General features: G+C 42.3%; 1 long non-coding RNA gene across 2 annotated transcripts; it reads left to right on the top strand.

The window, feature by feature from the left end:
• The first annotated feature begins 279 nt into the window (after positions 1-279).
• Positions 280-4,570, top strand: LOC115037058 (uncharacterized). Of its 2 annotated transcripts, XR_003840443.1 has the most exons (4): positions 280-918; positions 1,162-1,208; positions 1,377-1,724; positions 4,331-4,570. It is a non-coding gene; the product is annotated as an uncharacterized LOC115037058 (long non-coding RNA). The 2 variants fall into 2 exon arrangements; XR_003840442.1 differs by lacking the exon at positions 4,331-4,570 and having other exon boundaries at positions 1,377-2,054.
• Positions 4,571-8,197: the final 3,627 nt, after the last annotated feature.

Here is an 8,197-nt window from a genome sequence, read left to right as displayed (position 1 = left end):
GACAACACCAGGCCGCTAATCTGTGCCGAGAGTGTGACGTCACAACGCTGTGACAAAGAAGCACACACGTTAGTACACAACACAAAAAGTCCGCTAATGAACACATATTTAGTTAAAATAAATTTGATTGAAACCAGAAATTTTCTGACCAACCTATAAAAATCTAGACAAAAAAACATTCTGATAATTACAAAAAGTTACTGGAAGTATTAAAAGTCAGATTTTTATAGATTTTATATCTTATTTTTAAAGATCTTCGCGATTTTATTTATTTTTTTGTGAAGTAACTAAAGCTGTTAAATAAATGTAGTGACAAAACTTATTTAATATGATTTATGAATATTTAGACAGCTGAGCACACACACAACTCCTACTGGTATCTTCACACACACACTTTGTCATCGTGCATATCTACTCTCACACGTTCTCTCTTCCTGTTCTGTCATTGGCCAGATAATTAGGTCTCCGTGGTAACCAGGAGCAGGCCTCTGATTGGAGCAGCTGTGTTCCATATTAGGCAGCAGCAGAGCTTATCAGAAAGGACACTGCTAATTATAGAAGTTAGCATGATGCTAATGGGTTCAAGTTCTGCAGGAGCATCAGGGACTTCCACCCAGAATGCATCAGTGATCCAGACAGAATGATGTCAAGAAAAATATTTATATTCTGTTTAGCTGTTCAATCATCAAGCTCAAAATAATGAAGCTGTGTTTGTACTAGAACATGAGAAACTTATGACTGATGGATTTTATTTGGGTTATTATTTTTTCAGAATTTCAATGAATATAATATTGTTCTATATTCACCACTCACTGCGTCTCGGTCGTCACTTTCAGATCAGCCAAAATAAACTTGGCAGAGTTTACCCAGCTCCGCCCACTCAGTCAGGGTCAGCCAATCAGCGTGAGGGAGCTCCAGGTGAGTCAGCAGGTAGAGGGCACAATGTTCAGCTGTGAACGGTTCTTTGTTGGATTAGACTGTTCGGAGTCACACGAGCTGAGCGTGAGCACAGCGATAAATACATTATTTATATTGTTCATGTTGCTGCTCTTTTAAGTGGGAAACAAACTTGATTATAAATCTGAAGGTCGTCCTGGCAAAATGATGGAAAATAAATATTAATGTTGACGCAGAGCTGTTTTCTGTGTTTTCTATTTCCAGGAATAATCTGTGGACGTCAGACAGCGATGAGTCAAACCGGCTCGTTGGTCAGTTCCACATTTAAAGTCACGGATGTTCGGGTGTTAATGATGGAAATCCACCATCTGAGCGATCTGTGGATGAATCATCTTTATGGGACTTATCTTTGTGTCTGATTGTTTATTTGGCATGTGTGTTTGAGGATTGTGTCTTTGTGTTTCTGTTTATTTCATGAGCTCCAGGCCTTGATAGAGTCCACGGTCTCTCAGCTGGAAGATATGGGCTCCTTCTCCTGGAGTTTTTGAACGTGTGGGAGGAGACCACGTGTCCCATCTGGCCCGGAAAGGTCTCGGGATCCACCAGGAACTGGGAAGCTGGAAATTCCAGACAAAACCTGCTGAATCCGAAGCCTCCATCAGAGCTTTCTGCCTGACTTTCTCGGTCGTCATGGGAAACGCTGACGGCGACAGTGGACGTTAATCTGGACTCCGAGGTTTGGGCTGCATCCAGCATCGAGGCTGGCCGTGTCGCTGTGTGACGCCTTCTGATGTCAAACCAATGAGATTCGCCTCAAACACATGGAGGTGTGTGTGTGTGTCTATTTAAAACTGGACATAACTCGGAGCTCAGCAGGAGATCATGACGGCTACACAGACACACACACTGGTAACCTGATAGAGTGTGACTTGCTGCAAGGGATTATGGGTCCAAATTAATATCCACTTACTGTACAAATGTTAAACCAGCTCGCACACACACACACACACTCACTGTGGACTTCTGCATCACAGAAATGATTATTTTCCATTTTAAAATTCACCATGTTTTTTCTCCTCACACAAAAACATGGCGTGGTGGACGAGTCCCGTGGTCACATGATCTTCTGCATGAAGAACGAGGCTTCTAGAAGTTTCACCACCGACAATAATGAAATAAAATGTAAACAAAAATATCTGCTAATAATCTGAAACTTTACATTTCATTAATCTGTTTTTGTATGCATGCACTTGATTCTAAATACTGACTTTAGCCTTGCTTAGCATAAAGAACGGCGAGCTAGTTGGGTTAGTTTGATGAAAAATATAAAGATCAGTGAACACAGCTGCTCTGAGACAGATGACCCCGGACCCCTGACAGCACTCCCAGCATGCACTGGGCTGTCACCTGAGCAGGTGGGGGGGCTCTGACCTACAGACCCACATAGAATCAGCTGATGACAGCTCGGATGAATTAGTAACGCCGACGGCCACGTTGGCTGCCACAGCAACGGTCAGCCGTTTGTGTTGCCGTGGATTTTACATTTCATTATTCAATGAATTTAATTCACACCTGCTCTCTTTGATGTCCATCTTATTCACACTAAATCATTCATTTATTCTCACCGTTCTTTATCACACATTTAAATCTCACTTTAAACCACAGAGGCCACATTTGGACTGCTATACATTTAACTGATATTCAGAAGTGTGTTCTAATAATGAATCTTACAACCAGTTTATCAGCATTTCAAACCAGGAAACGAGCTAAAGTCAAAAACAAGGATCGTAGCTGAACTGGCAATAACAGAGACGAGAGACTTTTAAGACCTTCCACAAATACCCTAAATCCACCTTGATCCCACAGTCACTTTTCCAAAGGCTACTTAAAACCAACCAGCTGCCTTTTTAAACCACATCAACACAATTAAACATCTAATGATCATTTATGAGTAAACATGTTGGTGGACCAGAACAAACCAGACCAGTAAGACAGCCCGATCTCCTCTGATCCAGTTCTGTTCGCCTTATAAACCTGATCCTTAGAAAATCCACAAATCCCATTATATCCATTATTGCCCCGTTATAAGCCGTCCACATTCATTAAAACTCAGTGGAAAACCTTTCCAGCTGATCCTGAATCCAATCCTTCCAACACCTGAACGCATTTAACTCATTCAGTACAGAAAATCATCATTTAACATTATAAAACAAATAAATCACCTTGTCAGTCAACTGGAGCACACCGTGATACTGATCTGATCCAGTTCTTTAATCCAGCTAAAGTTCTAACCAGAAACAATCTGAAGCTTAGAGCGATCTACAGGGATTAACCTCAGTCTAAGCACCACACAACTCAAACACGTCGCTATTTAAAGCCATGAAGTGAATGAACATCTGTGTGACTCGGTTCTGTTTCACGTCAGCAGGCCCAGTTTGTCTCAGTCAGACGTTTAAATATAAAACCAGGCATGGAAACTGTCTCTCTACCTGCCTTTCTGTATAATCTGAATAGACTTCAACAGGCCGCCGATCTGAAGCGAAGGTCTCTGAGTTCAGGACAAATGGAAAACTGTGTGTGTGTTCAGTTGGTGTCAGATTGTCAGTTTATTTTCAGCATCTCTCTTCATCATACAACCGTCTGTCACACACACTCGGTCCGATCTGCCGACGTTAGTCAATCGAAGTAACTGATGATGATGATGATTATTATAATAATAACAGTAAATCATCTGCAGCTTCTCATGCTGCAGCAGACGCTCAGAGGAGTCGAACCAACCTGACTTTCAGGTGCAGCTCTTCAGGTTGATGTTTCTGCTGCAGAAAAGTTTGTTTTGATCTGAGCTGAAAAGTCCAAGTGCTTCTTTTTATCTCTGACTTGTTCTCTGCTGCCGCCGGCTGGTTGAAAGCAGCTACGACACCCAGAGCGATTTATTTCACAAACATCTGGTCCGTATGAAGCCTGATTCATCGGCCGTTATGGAAAATGATATATGTCAAATGAGAGTCCAGATTAAGAGATTATTAACCCGAGCTATTCTCATTGAAGTCATTTTGTAGTTTCTATGACTTTAAGAAGACAAACGAAACAATAAGGTGACCTGGACCTGGACTCCGTTCAGGCTCATTATATATTCTATATTACTCATTTATTCAATATTTTTGTGTCCAACTTTGGACAGAAACTGTGTTAAAGTGTTACTTTAGAAGATGATAATAAAAAGAGTGGTGATGATGATGATGATGAAGGTTAGAAATCATTTAGAAATGAACGAAGACTGAGCACTCTGTTCTGGGTGTAGTTCCCAATTTTGCCCACTAGATATCACCAGAGACTTTGGATTTAGACCAAAGACTGAAAAGACAGTTCAATTACATCATCAGTGACATCATCGAGGTCAGTCTGATCTCAAACTGAATGATTTGTCTTTCAGACGTTTGGTCTGACTCCTGGTCCCCAGATGATCCACCAATGACCCGGTGACCAGCACAGGACAAACGCTGAACGACTTTCTAAACCTGCCAGGTCAGTAAACGTCAGCACGCCGTTTGATTGGTGAACCGTGGCGTTAAATCTGATTCCACCTCGCCAGTGAAGTGGCTCGTTTGAGCAGAATCTCGTCACTCTGTCATATTTGTCTTCTTCTCTGGAGACGTTCACTTGATTTTGTAGGTTCGAAAGCTGCAGAGTTTTTACTGAACAGTAAAAATAACAACAGTCAAATCCAGCGTTCACACTGTGGCTGAAGTTAATATTATTAAATCTGCAGCAATTATCAAATATTCAATAAAAAGGTGAATTTCAGCATTTTGGGGTTTTTGTTTTTTTTACTGTTTCTTGGTTCTAGTTCTTAATTCATGTTGCAGCTGCAGAACTTCCTTTGCAACAGGAAACAACACAACACAACAGGAAGTAACATGAAGCTGTTAATTCATGGAAATGCCGCAGTGAGTGTGTCTCGTATGTTAATGAGCTGTGTGTGTGTGTGTGTGTGTGTGTGTGTGTGTGTGTTTGTTCAATGACACGCTGCTCTAACTTTTTTTTTTTTTCATTTCAACAGTCAGCACTTTTCACTGAAAAATGAAACTTAATGTGTAAAAATATGGTTTAACCAAAACCAAAAAAAGCCTTCATCATCATCATCATCATCATCATCATCGTTGTCGCTCTCGTGTGTTCATGCACATGACACACAATCGCACAGTTACACAAACACATACACATGTGTTGCTCAACAACAGAAGAAATCTGAATAAATTCTAAGAAACTCAAATTAAATCTGATTTGACTGAAAAATCGAAACCTGAACTTAAATGTGTCTCATCCTCAACTTTGACCTTTGACCTGAAACACTGTTGACCTTTGCAGACTGATGGCTGATGTCTCAGTGGGTTTATACTTACTCCAAGAAATTCAATAAACGTGTAGAAATTTCTGAGCTATGGCCAACAAATATGCTTAAGTGACATCACATGACCTTTGACCTTTGCACCAAACTTGCTGAAGTCAGGGCAACATTGCTTTGTATTAACTGGAGTTGATACAAAACTCCTGTTTTTCACTTTGAGTCATTTCTTCAGAATTTCTCCATCTTTATTATTGTATCTTGTTCCTGCAGTGGAGATAATGATCTGTAGGACTGTGTGAGAAACAAGAGCCTCCTCCTCAAATGCTCGCTCAAGTGAGGTTGAGATTATTTGTTGCGTCTGCTGTGGAGAAGCAAACAGTCTCAGGAGTTTCTTTCAACTTATGCTAAGCTAACAGTCTGATCCAGTAACGACAGTCGAAGTTTGTCATTCTGGAGCTAAATAGCTTGACAACTATTAGCATTAAATATGCTTCAGTCATTTGTGGTCCCATCAGCCTTTGCTGTTCGTTGTGCTAATATGTGATTTGTGGGGGCGGTTTTGGGGGCCTTTGAGACAAAATAGAAACATTAAATTAACAATACAATCATCCTGGAGGTATAAATTGATGCTATACATCAAATGAACCAGCAGAACCGGGACTCCACAGCGATCTAAACCATGTTTACATGCTCCAAACGCATCCCAAACACACTCAACGACAAACTGAACACGAGAAAAGCCATAAAACATCATTAAATCGACCAAATCGCCACATTTCTGCCTCCATGATCCTGTCTGGGACAGACCTACGGCAACAGCAACAACAACACAAAATATACAGCACAGGCCAAACGTTTGGACACACTTTCCTATTCATTTCAATGAGAAGGTGTGTCCAAACTGGTTGTACATTTTCTCCTACCTTAGCTGTTTCGCTGTGAGATGTTTATTTCGCTGGTCAACACTGCGTTTGGAGAGCTGGAGGTGCTGTGCTAAGCATTAGCACCCGGCTAGCAGAGCTAAGGGGCGCAAACAACATGGCGTCCAGCTGACTCTGGTTGGCTGATAGTGCTGTCAATCTCGTTGTGTTGTCATTCACTGAAATCGACCAATCCACTGTGGAGATGTCGGCCAGAGGAGTTTTATTTAGTAATGTGCCAGTAAAACACACGGATTGGTGAAGAAATGGGGCAGTGTGTTTCCACATGTCCCACATGGGAATATCTAAACTATCTGTACTAAACTAAACTTTGTTCTGCTTCACTTCTTCGCTCCCAAACTCTGCAGAAAGAATGTTGACTACAATCTCACACAGCTGCAGCTGCATCGTTCCACAGGAACCGTACTTTGTCTTATTTTTTCTGTGTATCGGAATATTTGCACATCTGGACAAATCTCACAAGTATTCCTTTCAATATGACACTAAAATGATTCACATGCACCTTGTTGTTGCAGAGATATGAGCTTTTACTGAGAAGGCAGAAACATACAAAATGGGCTCCGGCTGATCCAGATCTTCCTGGTCCTCCCCCGTCAACATGGCGTCGTGGACGTCGTCAGGAATTTAATTGGACGGAGTATTTAAGATAAACAGATACACATCAGTGTGGGACTTTAATTCTGTTGCACAAAAGTGAATTTGCTGCTTCTCTGCAACCTGCTGACTCACACCGAAAACACATATGAACACACACTCAGAGCAAACCGCAGAAAAAGATGTTGGGGGGGGGCTCTGTCAGTTTCCATCTCTCTCCTGCTGAACCGCCCCCTCACCCCCCCACCTGACACCGACCTGCATCACTCACGTCATTTATTCCTGCTGCTGAATTTGTTGTGTCACTCCACCGCTGGACGCCGTGTGAGGTCATCTTCGCTGCTGTGTACTTTGTCTCTGTCTGCAGGATTACACAAATGGTCGAGCCGATTTGTGCCAAACTGAAAGGAAGGCCGGCGGCCATCAAAATCCAAATGATGTCTGAAGTTCTCTTCACAGGTTTTCTCACGTAGACCTGTTCGAGGTATTTTTAGTCACTGACAACAAACAAACAGACAAACGTGGACTTAGAATTTATTGTGCTTCTTTTTTGGACAGTAACGTTGTTGGGCACAAACACACAAACACAAACAGCTCTAGTTGCTGTGGGGAAGCACGGCTCCAGTTCTTAGAAGTCACAGACACACACACAGCGCTCAGGGTGCATTGTGGGTAAGAGCTGCAGTTACTGTAAAAGAGTTGTAGCACCATTTACCAGTAGTGATGTCGCAGGAAGTGACATCACAGCTGTGGGTGGGAGGGGGGGTCTGTTGGCTGCAGAAATATCCTGACCCACCAGTGCATCTGCAGCAGCCGCACAAACACAACACAATCATTTGTTCCTTCTTTGTCTTTGTTGAACATTTGTCATCTAAAAAATCTCTAAAATGTCTTTAACACCAAAACCCCAAAGGAGTTCAAAACCAGATCTGAGAACCAGTCACCGTCGCACAACAGACTAGAAACGCACACAGACACACATCTTCTCCCAGATAACGTCCTCAGAGCGCAGACAGCTTCAGACAACTTTAACACAACAAGTTTACGTTCAGCAAAAAAAGTCTTTAATGTTCGATTCAGTCCGTCACAGGAGGACACACAGATACACAGGGGGACACAGAGGGACACACAGAGGGACACAAAGGGACACAAAAAGACACAAACAGACACACAGAGACACAGGGGGACACAGAGGAACACAGAGGAACACAAAAAGACACAAACAGACACACAGAGACACAGGGGGACACAGAGGGACACAAAAAGACACAAACAGACACACAGAGACACAGACACACAGAGGGACACACAAAGACACAAACAGACACACAGACACACAGGGGGACACAGAGGGACACAAAAAGACACAAACAGACACACAGACACACAGGGGGACACAGAGGGACACAAAAAGACA

This window comes from Echeneis naucrates, chromosome 23 (assembly GCF_900963305.1).
Source record: "Echeneis naucrates chromosome 23, fEcheNa1.1, whole genome shotgun sequence".
NCBI classification, from domain to species: Eukaryota; Metazoa; Chordata; class Actinopteri; order Carangiformes; family Echeneidae; genus Echeneis; species Echeneis naucrates.
The sequence above is the reverse complement of the archived record's forward strand: the minus strand, read 5'-3'. Positions and strand labels throughout refer to the sequence as shown.